The sequence below is a fragment of the Leuciscus leuciscus genome (assembly GCF_965113295.1).
Source record: "Leuciscus leuciscus genome assembly, chromosome: 10".
In the NCBI taxonomy this organism is placed as follows: domain Eukaryota; kingdom Metazoa; phylum Chordata; class Actinopteri; order Cypriniformes; family Leuciscidae; genus Leuciscus; species Leuciscus leuciscus.
Genome location: NC_138734.1, coordinates 19603597 through 19620817, shown reverse-complemented (window position 1 = coordinate 19620817; position 17221 = coordinate 19603597). Strand labels below are relative to the sequence as shown.

Genomic DNA, 17221 nt, shown 5'->3' with positions numbered 1-17221 from the left:
GGCCCCCGGGCCGTAACCGGCCCGCAAAACAGTTTGATGCGGCCCGCGAGTCAATTCCTCCCCCAAAAAAATAAATACAAAAAAATAAAAAAAATTCAGAAACAAAAATCGCAGCAATTACTTTTCGTATGATAGAAAACACAAAATAGGCAAAGTGGCAAGCAGCACGAGTCCACGAGCCGTGAGAGCAGGGCGAGGCCAGTAGCGTGAGTGTTAATGAGTCACCTGCGCGCCACACCGGTTTCAAGTTTCTCACGGATGAGCTTCGGGGGCTCGCGCGCCGTACCGGTTTCAAGTTTCTCACTGATCAGCTTCGGGGCGCATAAAAGGATCGGAACGAAGACAGCGGAGGACCAGACATGGACTTTGTGTGTGTGTGCAGACTAAATCACACGACTGTGTGTGTGTGTGCGTGTGTGTGGTAGTCGTCCACGAGGGGCTGCTGCTTTTACTTTCGTTTTGTCATTTGCGTATTAAAGTGGAATGAGTGGCCGACTAAAAGTGGCCGACAGCAAGTGGAATGAGTGGCCGACAGCAAGTAGAATGTGTGGCCGACTAAAAAATATATATTTTAACTACAAGCAACCCAATTTGTCTAGATCTGTATTATTTCCTTTGTATAATGAGCTTAAATATTGCTGCGCAGTCATGTGAATTAGTCTGCTTGATTAACATTATTACAATGTATTCCTATTTAACTCTGATATGTAGCCTATATATATATATATATAAGGTCCTCGAATGTGTTTGAATATTTCACCAGCATCAGCCTTTTCACAGTTTGTATCACTCCGCTTGTCTGTGTTTGCGCAACTTGCATCATTAAGCCAGTAGGTGGCGACAAGTGACTGTCTTTATGAGTGAACAATTGAAATTTAATTGAACTGATTTAATAGTGCCAAAACATTGATTAACTCAGAAAGAAACAAGTTGCTGAAACCAATCTTTAATGCTGAAAAGTTTACATCTATGCAAAATAATCCTTGAAAGATTTCTCATTTAAGGCCATTCCTGTTTGGAATATGTGATTGTGTATTGTCAACAATAAGCAGAAACATTTTGCATTTCCATTTTGTAGTGTGGATCATTCATTTCAACATTTATCCTCATTCTCATGTTTAAGAATCTGTTATCTTGACAAATAATTTATGCTACTGCCGACTGACATGCTTTTAAAGCTATTGTCATCAAAAAATGTTGGCCTTCAAACACCTTAAAATGCACATATGTAGGTCCGAGAAATCAAAATTTTCTCTGGGGAGCATGCCCCCGAACCCCCCGGACTACCTCACATTTGAATGTGTGTGTCTGTGTGGTAATGTGGGCTGGTGTGGCTACAGTGCCAGGACTGAATTTTTTAACCAGTCTGCCCCCCTGCATATAGGCCTAAAATTTACATTATTCTCTGTATCGAATCATGTTATCTTGTTACCCAGCCCCTGATGTTTCGGGCTCAGCCCCTGATGTTTTTAAAACCTAGAAACGCCCCTGCTCATTACAATGGCCCTTAAAGAATGTTAAAAAATAGTAAATGGCCCTTTATAGGAAAAAGGTTCCCCACCCCTGCTCTAGATCAATACTTATCAAAAAAAAGTTGAACTTTTGCATTTGGATGGCTGTAATAGGGTCATTTCAGAAAAGGGGCGTGCAGCCAAACCAAACCAGTGCAGAATTGTTCACTGGAGTCTGAAGATCAATAATTATCAAAACAAAGTTGAAATTTCGATTCATGGTCGCTAGGGGGCGCAAAAAGAATGTTGTGGGAGGAGCCTATTTTACTAAAATGGCTATAACTCGAGAAGTAAATGAGGTATCTTCACCAAACGTAGTACCCATGTGTATGAGTTCAATCTGGGGTCACAGTAAAAAAAACGCGAATATTGAACTCTAGGTGGCGCTATAACATGAAAAAAACATGAAAAGGGCTATAACCACCTGACCGTTAGTCCGATTGACTTGAAATTTGGCATGCAGTCTCTTGGTCCAAGGTGCCATATATATCTATGAGGACATTGGTGTATCTCAAAAAATATGGCCGCCATCGGCCAATGAAGTTGAGCACCTATTAGACAAGGTTAACGGAGGCCGATCGGAACGAAACTCGATGGGCATGTTCGACTCATGGCCCTAGAGGTCTGGAAGAATTTTGGAAGAAATCAGCCACTAGTTGGCAGTAACGAGTTTTATGGCTCTGTAATCACGTGGTGTTACACTTATTGTCACAAAATGCATATCATTTGATAGATCTGCTCATGCTGAACAACTTTGCCTCAAGAACCACTGCTGTCAATCAAACCGTTCATTAAATATTTACGAATATGTTAAAAACCTACTTTTGCGAACTAGTCCTAGGTTTTTCGCCCGATCGGACCAAACCAGTCTAGGACAATTCTATGGACTCTCTAGATCAATAATTATCAAAAAAAAGTTGAACTTTTGCATTTTACGCATGGCTATAATAGGGTCATATAGAAAATGGGTGTGGTAAAATGCACTCAAAAGCCTATAAATCCTAAACGAAAACTCAGAACTTAACAAAAATTGATGAGCATATGTGACATAACATCATAAAGAAGCATGGACATTTTTATGGAGATCAGACCATAGGTGGCACTATAACTGTTAAAAAGCTTTAAAATCATATATTTCCTATGGTAAACTGCCTGTATTGCTGTAAATTATCTTTTCCATCTATGATCATATAATTTTCATATCATAATGTTAAAAACTAGTGCAATACAATTCTCTGGACTCACTAGATCAATAATTGTCAGAAAAAGTTGAACTACTTCATTTGGATAGCTATAATAGGGTCACTTCAATATGTAGCCTTAAAATGAATACCATATTAAGCCAATAAGTGGTATTTTACTGCCCCCTGCTGTCATTTCATCATACTACTCCCTAATATTGTTATATAATTCATATTTAGACTTTATAAAATCATTATTTTAACATTTAACATGAAAACGAAAGTAAAACGGCATTTAGGCCACGCCCCCCAGTACAAATTCACTCATAACTCGAAAATGGAAAGTCGTTGCGCGCTCAAATTTTGATGGCAAGGACCTCTCCGGGCTCTTGATCGAAACGTGTAATCGCGGGCCTCGGGAGCGCGCCCCCCGCCGATCGGTAGTCCGCGGGACCCCCAACTTTGAACGACCGTAACTCCCGACCCAGACCACCCTGAACCTTGTGTGAGAGCTCGTTGGAAAGGGCCCGTCCTTGGCTAGCTTCGATTCAAATGTGGTGTAATTTGCCCTAGGCATTCCAGAGATAAAAGCCCCAAAAGATATGCCTTTGAACAGTCATAACTCCCGGGCCCAATCGCCCAAAAACACCGCGATGGTCTCATTCAACAGGGCTCCTCAAGCACTATCTATGCTCTGAGTTTCTGGTTCCCGAGATATAAGTGAAAAACCAAATTCCCATTCAGTCATTCATTCAGTCACTTCAACTGTAAGATGGAAGCTGAAATACCACTGTCCACTAGAGGGAGCAGCAGTATTACATATGATCTTTTCATTAGTTTTCAGTATTGGGAAACAAACAAATGGTTTAAAAAGCAATCTTTTTTTCTTTTTCTTTTTTTTTCTTTTTTATATTATTAGATCACAAAGGAATTCCTATAGAGCAATAAATATATTTTCTCAATAACATATCCCAAAACATTAAAAACATATTTGTGTGTGTGTGTGTGTGTGTGTGTGTGTAAGCATGCATTATTGAGTTAACATGGAAAAACTGTTTTTCTTTAGTGCAGAAAACTGGTGAAAATCATGAAGTTTAAAGTGTTAAGTGTTCTTCTACTGCCCTCTGCTGGCCATTCTACTTATTAATGAAGTATTTTCACATGTGCTTTTCACATGTGCTCACATTCATATTTAGACTCTAAAAATCACTTATATAACAATAACTATTATAACACAATCAGATTTTGTCCGTGTTTATCACTTCATTTGCACTGACACTTCACATAATTGCTAGTAATGTGGTAAATCATGGTAAATCACACTAGAAACATGGTAAATCATAGTAAATAATACTAGAATGTGGTGTATCAATGTAAATCATGCTAGAATCCTGGCAAATCATTCTAGAACATGGTATATCATGGCAAATCATGCTACAACATGGTAAACTATGCTAGAACAGGGTAAATCATGGTAAACTATGATAAATCATGGTAAACTATGATAAATCATGATAAACTATGGTAAACCATGCTAGAATCACAGTAAACAATGGTACATCATACTAGAATGTAGTAAATCATGGTAAATCATGCTAGAACATGGTAAACTATGTTAGAACAGTGTAAATCATGGTGAACTATGATAAATCATGGTAAACTATGATAAATCATGATAAACTATGGTAAACCATGCTAGAATCACAGTAAACAATGGTAAATAATACTAGAATGCGGTATATCATGGCAAATCATTCTAGAACATGGTAAACTATGCTAGAACAGGGTAAATCATGGTAAACTATGATAAATCATGATAGACTATGGTAAACCATGCTAGAAACACAGTAAACAATGGTAAATCATACTAGAATGTAGTATATCATGGTAAATCATGGTAAACTATGGTAAATCATGCTAGAATCATAGTAAATAATACTAGAATGTAGTAAATTGTTGTGGGAGGAGCCTATTTTACTCAAATGGCTATAACTCAAGAAGTAAATGAGATATCTTCACCAAACTCAGTACACATGTGTATGGGTTCAATTTGAGGTCACAGTAAACAATTTTATGGAGATCGGACCATACACTGCATGAAAATTGGGATTTCCGACCCCGTAAACGGCCGTAAATCTCCCTAATTTTCGGCAGTTAACGACAATTTACAGCCTGTGAACGTCGCGTTCGTCTGTGCCGAATATTGTCGGAAACGAACCATGACGTATGCAGAGCGCTCGCGCCGGAGGTGTGAATGGCTCTAATTACCATATGAATAGCAGCTCCCGCCAGAGAAAGGCTTGAATTTCCTCACTCACTATTCGTTGAACCCACGTGGTTTAAACAAGAAAAATCACTCGTGATTGGTTGGCAGATCTGTTACTATTGGTCACCCTCGCTCATTATAAATTCAAAAAATTATAATATTAATATAAATTATGATATATACATTATTTTTTTATATTCATAATATGCTATTCTGTGGTATATTCATGTCATTGTTAACCTATGGACTACACTATTATTACCATCAAGGACATGAATTTATAAAGGAAAGGAAAATTTGCCAGGGACATGCTGTTTATTCAAAGAAAGAGCTTTATTAGCACAAACACAAAACAATATACACCTATGTACAATGCATAGATCATCTGCACACACAACAAATTGGAAGCTCTATGTCTGTTTTCATCTTCGGAGCTGTAGGTGACTAGCGGCGTTCTCTCTGAATTCGATCCACTTTGAAAACGTCTGTGGTGCGTTGCCCTGTATTTAGGAGTCGCCTCTAATCTCGACTGCAGCGTAGCACAGAGCTCTGTGAGCTCCTGGCTGGTGGTTGAACTTCATCGGACATCAGATCTATGGTGGCGCACTTCCAAATGCCCACGTCATCCTCACCTAGCACACCGTCTCGCTTCTAGCAGCTGTAAAAACAACCAATACAGACAATCAGTACTGTGATGCACTGTGTATGGACACAAAACATCTATTAATGCACGTGAAAAATAGTCACATTGACTAAAAATCTTACCCTCTTTCTTCTCGCTCGACTCCGAGCTGAACTCTTCACAGCTTCGGCCTGCAATGCCAGATCTGGTTGTTTGTACCTGAAGCTCCTGCGTACTATCTCGTAGTACGTCTTACAGGCAGCTGGAAAACAATTAAATGAGAGTGATATGAATAAAAACAACGCAAGTCACAGTAAAATGAAACAAGGAGAAAATAGTAAAAGTTACTTACAATGTCGTCATGATCAGCGTCATGAAAATCTGGACTTGCAGACATAGCTCTGAGTAAATGTGAGGTTACGCCCTCGTTATGAGGCGAGGTTACTCTATGGAAACAAAATGTATGATTAAGATCGTAAACTATAACGGATCTATTTTCTTATACAAGAGAATGAAAGCATATTCTTTGAATCTTACCTTTAAAATGTTTGTAAGTTTTTATGAAAGTAAAAAAATAAAAGAATGTAAGATTCTTTTATTTTTATTTTTTTACCTTGCTCCAGTTCGTAGCGCCCACAATTTGTCTCAGAGTTGAGAAGATGGCATACTGCTTCCTGTAAATTACAGGATTATTTACAATTATTAAACAAATAATAGCCATCAATCCCATGACCTCTTGCTTTATGATGAAATCATGAAAAACAGAATATTCTTACATTTCACAAGGCCTGACAAAATACAAAAGCGACCGATGAGATGAATACTTACTGGGTGTCAACAGGTCTTTGCTCAGAGGTGCGCTAGCATCTTAAGGGCGAAAAAAACAAAGAATATTCAAAAATGTACAATTATTGAAATCAAACAAAAAGGTAAGAATTACCACACTATAAACTGTTACCAAACTTGATTCTCAAGCAGTAAGTAAAGACAGACCTGCAAACTCCTCAGACTAAAAAAGGTGACGGGGGGGGGGGGGGGGGGACTAAAAAGACTAACTTTTTTTTTTATACATGCCATGGGATTAATCAATGCATGCTGATGAATGATGTATCATAATAATAATTAATCTGCATACCCTAGTTTTGCACTGATGTAACAAGACTGACAGTGACACAATAAGACCTCATGTTAGCATCTTTTTACTCTTAAAAAAAAATATATTAAAAAACATGTATGTTCTTTAATGTTTGATTATAATTTTACTGTCTTCACATAGGGATGGGATTTGATACGATTTTATCAATAATAATGCCACTGACGATTCTGATTATCGATCCAATTCTTTAACGATTCTCTTATCGATTCTTGATAGCACTGTGTGGAAAAATGTTTAAAATGCTTTAAAAAAAAAAGTGGTTTTATTTATTTTAAAGTTTAAGCTTGAGTTAGCAAACTGTACTTTTTATATAATGTATGTAAGAAATAGAACCTTATTGTAAAGTGTTACTGATTAGTTATACACCGATTCAGACGTCTCCTGAGTTCACTGTTGGAAAGATCAGTTGTTTTAACGATTCATTAAAATGAATCGGTTCAAAGGAGACATTATTAGTTCGCGAATTGGACGTGTCGTGCGCGTTTTGTGATTATCCCAGCAGTTAGAACATGGACATCCAAGATTTGTGTCAAGTTGTCAACATAGAAAACATTTCATCACTGTATAGTTTTATTTCGTTTAATTAAAGTGTTGTTTTATGTCAGCTGAATGTCCGGAACGCTTTTCAGAGAAGATAAGGAAACTTATTTAACACAATTCACACCCAGCAGTAGGCTATAATTCAGGGGAAAAAAAATCTCCGAATGCTCCACACGAAACTTTGGTCTTCCGACCTTTTACCACCGTGTCGATTTATTTTGATTAATATGTGCGAGGGAGAGAGAGCAACACAGCGCCTAGTTTGGAGACGGTGAAGTCGTTTACACAGAGAGTGCGCGCGCGCGACCGGCTCTCTCTCTCTCTGGTCGTTCTTTTAGTTAAAACATGCGCCCTGTCACAAACGCAGCCGTTCATCTACATTACTCACCGATCAAATAAGACTTTGGCGGGACAAAAATTCACTTTGGCGGGCGCTAAAACAAGTTCAATGCAGGAAAATTCATGCGTGAGTTTCCATTAGACTCGCACGGTAGCCAGGCAAATGGCGAGCTCAGCTGTTGTTGACGCTGTGTGTGTCATGGTGTGTGTGCTTCAAGATTATGACGCAAGTGCTAAGATTCCGATTGGCCAAGAGAAAAAGTGCTAAGATTCCGATTGGCCCAGAGAAATGTAAATTATAAGATTTATCCAATAATGTTTCGCAATTCTAGCCTGCATGGCAGTTTACTGTGAGAAACAATACAGAAAATACAGGAATATATAATTGTTTGGATTTTTTGTGTAACCTTTAGACATTAATGAAGATGATTTAATATTTTGTCTAAATCATGCAGAAAACCATCTATCTTTGGATAAAAGCGTCTGACAAATGGATAAATGTCAAATAATATATATTGCCACTGTACACTGTAAGTCCAGATGTTCCTTCATGAACAACAGCCTTTTAAAGTGGATTTTAATGTGGTTATTCAATTTGTCCCATTTTGTCTGTTTAATAATACTGCTATCACAAAAAGGGCAGTGAAAATTTCTGCAACATGTTGTGCATTGCTCCAAAAGTGGTAGCGCTATTCAAACTCCACTGGCTACCTGTCACATTCAGGATTGATTCAAAATTTTTACTATTTGTGTATAAAGCTCTTAACAAACCGGCCCCCCAATATCTGACCAATCTCCTCTGCCCGTACACTCCATCTCATACTTTGAGATCCAGTGATCACTGTCTTCTTATCGTGCCCAGATCCAGACTTAAAAAACGAGGCGACTGCAGGCCCAAAACTTTGGAACAGTCTACCCCTCTATATCAGACTAGCTCCCTCAATTTCCATCTTCAAAACATCCTTGAAAACGTATTTATTTTCTCTTGCTTTTAATACCCCTTGACTATGATACAACTATTGCCTTTATTTTTATTTTTATTTTTTTATTGTCCTGTTTCTGCCCTGCATTTGATCTATTGCCCTGTACAGCACTTTGGTCAGCCTTGGCTGTTTTTAATTGTGCGTTATAAATAAATATTGTATTGTATTGTATTTTTTTTTGAGTTAAGTTAATACCTTTTAGTCACCTGGGATAAAACTCCCCCTGCTACCCTCATTTGCATTTGTAAAGCTCACAGCAGTCTCATTTACATGTTAAAGCATTAGAGGGAGGGGGGTCACGGGGCAAGCAAGTCCCACGTCAATTTCCGACAATTTCCGACAGTTTGCAGTGTTGCCTGTAAATTGCCGTTTGCAGTCGTAAACCTGAACTTCCACGACAATCTACAGCGCCGGTAACTGTCGAAAATCCCACTTTTCATGCAGTGATAGGTGGCGCTATAACTGTTAAAAAGCTTTAAAACCATATATTTTCCATGGTAAACTGCCTGTATTGGCTGTAAATGGTCTTTTCCGTCTATTATGTCAGTGGTTACATGCTTGCTTAATAAATCTTAATAACTTTTGATGCTTTTGTGCTTAAATGCCTTAAAGGCCTTAACTGCTTGAACCCCGATAAATGCTGCTTGCAGCTTTAATTATTATTATTATTATTATTATTATTGGAGATGATTGATTTTATTTCTCTAACACCTATTCATCTTTTTTAAGACATTTGGGTAACACTTTATTTTGATGGTCCCCCTTTAGATAGTCTATTGATAGTCTGCTGACTATAACTTACTTCACAAGTACTCATCTACTTACTCTCATCAGGTTAGTATCTGTAGATTGTCTATTAAATGTTTGTAGCAATCATTACACTGTATGTAACATGTAAACTGCTATTAAACATTCTGTCAGTAAAGTGTTACCAATGTGTTATCAATTTAGGTTGTAGATGTTCAACAGCGTATTTGTAGATATGCAACAAATCCTCAAGAGGTTCTCAATAGTACTTTAAATAGTCAGCATGTAGATATTAACCAATGTATCAACAGACTTTCAGTTAACATGCAGTTGTCTATAAGTAGCAACACAACATCATTTCAAATGAACCTCAAGTATAAATCTGCTTAGTTATACTTGATCTTTTGCTTTCGCAAGGATTTTCAGAAGTGCTCTACTAACTGTTTGTTGCATATACATTTTAGGTTGTAGATGTTCAACAGCGTATTTGCAGACATGCAACAAATCCTCAACAGGTTCTTAGTACTTTAAAGTACAGCAAAGCAAGAGCTTTTAAGTAGTCAGCATGTAGCTATTAACCAATGTATCAACAGACTTTCAGTTAACATGCAGTTGTCTATAAGTAGCAACACAACATCATTTCAAATGAACCTTAAGTATATATCTGGTTAGTTACACTTGATCTTTTGCTTTCGCAAGGATTTTCAGAAGTGCTCTACTAACTGTTTGTTGCATATAAATAACCTTTCAGTAAACTGTCATTTTACTTTGAGGTAAATTCATATATTCATCTGTTGCCACATTTGGCCCATCAAAATGAAGTGAAAAACTAAGAAATGCTGTTGAATGACTCTTACAGGCCAGCATCACAGGTTAAAGTCAGTTGATTTTCAGCAGACAGTCAATAGATAGTAAGTACCGACACTGATGAGTATTTGGTTTAAGATTAAGAAAATAACAGTACCACAGTAAAATTACATATCTGCCAAATGGGAAATAAATACCAGAGTCATTAGTTTGTTCATTAAACTGCTTTTAATGAAATGCTGTAAAAAAAAAAAAAAAAAAAAAAAAAAAAAAACATGACATTTTTGTATTACCAAGTTAACATAAAACCTTTTTAGGGTTATAAACATGAATTTAAGCAACAACAAAAAAAGAAAGAAAAACATTTAGTCAGTGATAGAACTGACTGATATCATGCAAAAGCTTTCCGAGAATTCCCTGTCTGTGTCTCCTGCCTAACCAATAAGTCCATTCTATATATATTAGATGTTTTTTGAGAGCCTTCTCTGACCGGTTTGCACGCAACCTCCACACTTCCGTCTTGAAGTTTGCCCATGCTCTTTCAATGGTTTGTGTGTGTACCCCTGTCAATGGATTGACAAAATTAATGCTATGGTTCACTGTGTGGTGTTGGTATCCTCTCTCTGAAAGTGTTGAGTATGCACGCCACTCATCACTATGAATGATGCTGCCTCTTTTCACATGCTTCTCTATTATTGGTAAAAGGGTCGTCTTGTTCCTTTTGTCCACCAACCGCAACACTGGTTTTCGGGAAGGCAAAATCTCAACCATTCCGAATACCCAGCTTTTCCTTCTCCATGCACCTCCATAACGCCCTCTGGCATACTGAAAAAAGAATTAAAGAAATTAATGTCAGACACTCCTGTTTTCTAAAAGTCAAAAGCACTAGCCTCAAAATAACTATTTTCAGGTCAGCTGATAGTCCTACTACTAATCCAAAATGCAATTTACAGTATCTTACGTTTAATGCTTTAGATTACAGCCCAGAAAGTACTACGTAAGATACTGTAAATTACATTTTGGATTAGTAGTAGGCATATCAGATGACCTGAAAATGTATAGTTTAATTACTATCTGTAATAATAGTGTACCTATAAAGTACATACATGTAAGTATAAGGAAACAATATGTAAAGTTTGGGGAATAAAGGGGTAACAACATGGAGAATGAAAAAATTATTATACTGTAAGTATTATAGAACTAAGGGGTACTTTTTCTACTATTATATTTGGAAGCAATTTAGCGAGAATATACAATGCATACTTTTTTTAAAATAATAGTGTACCAATACATAAAGGCTATTTAAAAATTACAGGGTACATGTCTGTGCATTTATACTTTTTTTGTTGTTGTTTTTGTTGTTGATAAAAAGCGCAGATGTAAAAGTGCAAAAGTGCAGATGTTTTAGATTTGGCTTACATGTTTCAAGGGAAGTAAAACTAAAACTATTGCATTTTTTTTTAATACTGGGGAAATACTCTTGTTCCATGTAGTTACAGGGTAAGTGGTGCTTGTTAACCTCTTGTTCCATGTACAGTAGTTACAGACTAAGTACAATAAAAATACATACACAGTCTAATATAACTGATTCAGAAACCTTTGTTTGAAAAACAACATTTCAAAACAGACTTGTAACACTTCTTATTCATCTAAAACATTTTTTTAAAATAACATTTTTATTTCAAATACAGAGAGAAGCACGTTTTGCCCTTTGTTTATTTTTCTTGCTTGGCGTCTTCCTCCTCTTGTTCCTCTTCCCCTTTTTCAATCTTTCCACTGATGAATCTTAAGAAGGAATTCCATGTATTTTGCTATTCTGTATTAAATATTAAAAGAAAATGCAGTACACCCAGAAATGTTTTACATAATTTACTTTTCGCTTCCTACAAACTGTCACCAGTGTGTGCATGAGAGTCTAGTTCACGTTTGACGGAAATGTAAGCACGTTGTGAAACACATTGTGAAGCTTGTGAAACTCACACGAAAACTGGCGTCTCTTTCCTCCTGTCTTGTTTGTTTCTCATTGTTATTATCTGTTATTGTTTGTATTTTGTTGTGAGCAATATTAAAAAAAAAAAAAACTGATGGCATCCGACTTCCGACGTGCTCACGTCACGTCAAGCGTGATCTCAACTCTCATGCACGCGCATATTTATTGCAATATGTGCTGTTTGATGCTCCAACTTTTTGGAACACATGAGCTTGCATTATATGTATTCCCAGAGATAATTAATTTTTCTAAAAACCTTTATTTGTGTTAATCTGAAGAAGGAAAGTCGTATACATCTCGGATGGCATGAGGGTAAAATATGAGTAAATTGTGGGGATGTATTTCTGGGTGTAGGCTACTGCATTTTAAATGAATAAGAAGTGTTGTGAATCTGTTTTGAATTAAGTTGTTTTTCAAATAAAGGTTTCCCAGTCAGTGATATTAGATTGTGCATGTATTTTTATTGTTCTTGCCCTGTAACTTCATGGAAAAAGAGGGTAACAAGCACCACTTTAATTTAAAGCCCACAATGTCACACTTACCCTGTAACTACATGGAACAAGAGTATTTCCCCAGTATTTAAAAGTAAATTGTAATACTTTTGCTAAAAAAAAACTTAAAAAAAAACTATAATTGCACAGATATGTACCCTGTAATTTTTTAAATGTATTGGTACACTATTATTACAAAAAGATACGCAGTGTATGTTCTTGATAAATTTCTCCCAAACATAGGGTTGTTGTATCATAATAGTAGAGTAAGTACCCCTTAGTTCTAAAATACTTACAGTATAATTAATTCTCGTGGTTGTGACCACTTTATTACATTTTGTTCCCTTATACTTACATGTAAGTACTTATAGGTACGCTATAATTACCAAAAGTTAAACTAAATTGGTTTTAATTACACAGTACTTTGCACGCTGTAATCTAAAGTGTAACCGAACAATGTAACAATATTGTGTCTTGTCTACACTGTAAAAAAATCATAATTTTACAGAAAATAACTGATTTTTTTGATGATCATTTTCTTTCATTTTAAATTCAGCTCTTATTTTAGGTATTGTGACATTAATGACAAATTCCAGTAATTCAAATTTTTTTGAAAAAAAAAACTAATTTAAATAAACCGAAAAAACACTGTTATTTCACAAGTATTTCCTGAATTATTATGATCAAATACCTTCATTGCAAAAAGAAAATCGTAAAAACAGGGTCAAATGACTGGCAGCTGCAGCTGCCAAACAAAAAACATAAAATTAAAGTAACATATGCTAATTTAAATAAAGTGCAAAAAACTTGTCACAAATTTGATGTCACCATGATTGAGATCAGTGTTTGCCTTAGCAAGGCTCATGACCCTTGAGTTTTAAACATTTGTTTTCACTGCTGTTTAAACTGTTTTTGAATCACATTTGTTATGGTAATAAATGCAGGTGAAAATCTCATCAGATGTTAGTCACTTATTGAAGATGTTATAATCATCATGTGGTGATCTGATTCACTGATATAAGTTTGAGTCAAATCTCTGAATATATTATCTGAGGTTACATAATATATAGAGAGACTTTAGTTTTATACAAAGTGTATGATCCATGTCATAACTTTTCACATGACCCTTGTAATATTGTGGCATCAGTATTATAACAATCTGATATTCTGAAATTAAATATATATATATATATATATATATATATATATATATATATATATATATATATATATATTATAGAGAAAATGTTTTGAGGTTTTTATTTTTAGGAGTATAGAGACATCAAGAATCAGCGTATGTCAACAAATCAACAAAGCCTTTTTGTGACTTTAGTAGTTTGTATTGTGACTAGTTCAGAGTTTATCAGATTTTTTTTTCTCATTGTCACCATTGTTGCGATTTATACGCTGATTCTTGATGTCTGAGTGAGTCTATATGATCCTGTCAGAACATTTTCTGTATAATGACTTCATAAAATCTGAGTATCACAGCACTGCAGGATTATCTGCACCAGTATTGGCATGCAAAATTAACAACTATTATTTAATGACTTAATCAGATATTAGACTTCAGGTTGTATCAGTAAATCAGGCCTTTACATGTTGACTATCATCACTGAAAGTGACCAACATCATCTGATCTGAGTTTCTCTTGGATTCATTGCCTTAACATATTAAATATGTATATATGTACAAACTTTATTATTTTCAACAAAACATCAACTCTGTTAATTCTCAATAAGAATGTTAGTATGAAATAAATAAAGTCTGGATTGTAATAAGTGAAGATGCTGAGATCCTGAGATCTGGTAGTGTTTAATGTTCTGTTGGGATGTAAAGTGTTTCTGTATCATCTGTTTTGTGTGTCACCATTGTGTTGAAGAGTAGAGCCTGAGCTTCAGTTCAGGATGAGCAGAGAAACACTGAGGTTAGTCTATGTGTTACTTTATTTAACAGACAGTAACTGTGTAGTTTCTGATGCAGTGATGTATAGTCACAGTAAATCATGCATGTAGTTCACTGCAAGAGATTCACTTTTTATAGTGAATGTTTTTTTTTTTTTGTAAAAATTCAGGAAATATATGTGAAAAAACTGTTTCTGTTAAAAAGTTTCATGAATATTTCTGTAAAAGTCTTTTGCACTTATTTAAATGAGGAAATTTGACATTAATTTTACGGTTTTTGTATGGCAGCATTGCTAACAGTCATTTGACAGTGATTGCTGACAGTCTTTTTTTATTGTAATAATTTAGGAAAATAACAGTGTTTTTCTGTAAAACATTTAAGGAAAGTTTCTATAAAATGCTTAAATTAGGATATTTTACTTTATTTTTACGGTTTTTGTTTGGGAGCCGTAGCTGACTGTCATTGACCGTTTTAATAAGATTTTATTTTTTACAGTGTACACTTCCACATGTGAAGAGAATAAATGTTTTTTTAGGTCAAGGCTTACTTTTCGTCTGTGGCGAAACTTGCTTTCGTCAATGTGTACACATATATTGAGCCCACCAACTTTTTGTCCTCTTTTTTTCCTGAGCCTCCGCATACTTCTCACACATACACTTCGCAATTTCATGGACATCTTGGACAGAGTCGCACTACTATTTGAGATGTTATCTAGCATCATATCCACCTGTCGCATATGGAGACCCTGTGAAAATCTAGACATAATGCCATGCAATATTATTGTAAAAGGACAGAATCAAAAATGTAACGTGCAGACTGTTATGGATGAAAAGGCACTAGAGATCACAGACAATATAAACTTACCTGTGTATATACTTCATCCAACTAAAAAGGCTTGCATGGGAATGGGAAAAAATGGACTTGGTCCTAATGCTTTTTCTGTGTCGTCCACATGACTTCTTGCACTGCCTGCAAATAAGAAGTATTCATCATATAAAAAACATTCTTAAACACGGTAGCATTTAAAAAAAAAAAAAAAAAACTTTTAAGCCAGTTATTTTTTAATCATTTTTGCTGTAGTGTGTCAGTGGGAAATATCAGTTTACATTTCCTAACATTAATTTTGTCATTAATTTCAATAATCATATTTATAAATTAATAATCCAGTGAGATTTGTGTATGCACAAGGAATCTGACAACAGCCGGTATGATCTGATCTCACCATCATCGAGTCCGTCTGTGATTACATGAAGAAACAGAAAAAACTAAGACAGACTAAATCCAGAAGAACTGTGGGAACGTCTCCGAGACATTTTAAGAAACCTTACAAAAAATATATAATAAATATATGTATGTGTGTGATACCAAGATAATCTCATTTCATTTATTTTGACTTAAGTTTGAGAAGCCCTGTGGTGCTCGATAACTACCTTGTCATTGTCACCATTATGTTCTGTTAGTGTCATCATCATGGACTTTTAGTTTAAATGACCAATGAAAGTGAATTCTGTATAAATTAACCAGAAACATTATCCCACCTTTTCTGGAATTGTCATATTGTTAAATTCTGGATCAATGTCTGTCAATTTGTATGTAGAAAAATAAAAGTATTTTAATCTTCCCCTTAGGGGTGAATGGAGGTAATGCACACTCACTTCAATTTTCTAAAAAGTAGATTATACATGTCAAATATAAAATAACCAGTGAATGTCCATTTATTTAATGAATTTGAGTATCATTACTGAAGGTTAAAGGTAAAAATTTGCATTTTATTGGATGATTTCTGGTAGTTACGGACTATAAGAGGGTGACACTTTGTAAAAGTAGCAAAGAAAAAATATTAGCTAAAGTGTAATGCAGTATACAATTTGTACAGTATATAATTTTGTGCATTAATGCTTATGTGAACGGAAACTTTATTTTTTTCCGTTATTATCTTCAATAAACATATTTCTCAGCTGGTTTACATGCCTGATATTTCTATAAATAAGTACATAATCAGATACTTACCAGATGTAACCATCTTTACAAGAAGAGGTCACCATTTTCATGCGTTTCTTGCATCGCCTGCATTTCATTCTACCATGGAGTAATCTTTTTCTTTGCATCCACTTTATTAATTTCAGACGTGACTTGTGCGTTTCACTCACATAAACTTTCTCAATGAGTGCTCTTAATAAAGTGCTCATCTATACAGTTGATTAAATGTCCATCTATTCTTTTTACTTATGTTACCTTCTAAGTTTGATTTCTTCCCTCCAACCCGAACTTCATAACCTGAATTGTATCAAATTCAGATGTTTTAAAAATATATATTGAGCTCTGATGGCGCGATTTCGAACAGACAAATCCGGAAATGGGCGGGGCTTGACGGCCCAGTTGTTTTGGGAATAAATATAATTTTAAATAAAATAATAAACTTTATGGTGTTTGTTTTTATACTATTTAATTATTTAATTGTAATAAGGTTTATTTGTGTTATTATTTAGTATTTTTTCCTGTCCCGACTGCACCTACGGCGATGTCACAAGGTAACTGGTACATTTCTCAGCGCTGTCGTCACACAGTCATTTCCGATTACTCAAACAATTTTGATTTAATCATGTTTTAAAGATTACTGGGGCAGATTTTCATTTGTATGTCTGATAAATGAAAATAAAATTGTGAGTGTTTATAAAAGATT

The 17221-nt window shown here is 35.3% G+C and overlaps 1 protein-coding gene and 4 long non-coding RNA genes across 6 annotated transcripts in view; 2 read left to right on the top strand and 3 right to left on the bottom strand.

The window, feature by feature from the left end:
• LOC309508671 overlaps nucleotides 1-17221 on the top strand; it is a 342418-nt gene that overhangs the window by 248615 nt on the left and 76582 nt on the right. The window lies entirely within an intron of this gene.
• LOC309508176 (extracellular calcium-sensing receptor-like) overlaps nucleotides 1-17221 on the top strand; it is a gene marked incomplete at both ends in the record, with an annotated part of 114830 nt that overhangs the window by 84923 nt on the left and 12686 nt on the right. The window lies entirely within an intron of this gene.
• Nucleotides 1-17221, bottom strand: part of LOC309508598 — a 54346-nt gene that overhangs the window by 31873 nt on the left and 5252 nt on the right. The gene's annotated exons all lie outside the window — the stretch shown is intronic.
• Nucleotides 5349-6520, bottom strand: LOC309508512. The gene is made up of 5 exons (XR_014209472.1): nucleotides 6409-6520; nucleotides 6194-6254; nucleotides 5933-6026; nucleotides 5724-5842; nucleotides 5349-5616 (listed from the first exon to the last, which is right to left on the bottom strand). It is a non-coding gene; the product is annotated as an uncharacterized lncRNA (long non-coding RNA).
• Nucleotides 9355-16876, bottom strand: LOC309508612. 2 transcript variants are annotated; one of them, XR_014209602.1, is made up of 4 exons: nucleotides 16549-16876; nucleotides 15403-15507; nucleotides 15086-15293; nucleotides 9355-10977 (listed from the first exon to the last, which is right to left on the bottom strand). It is a non-coding gene; the product is annotated as an uncharacterized lncRNA (long non-coding RNA). The 2 variants fall into 2 exon arrangements; XR_014209603.1 differs by lacking the exon at nucleotides 9355-10977 and having other exon boundaries at nucleotides 14430-15293.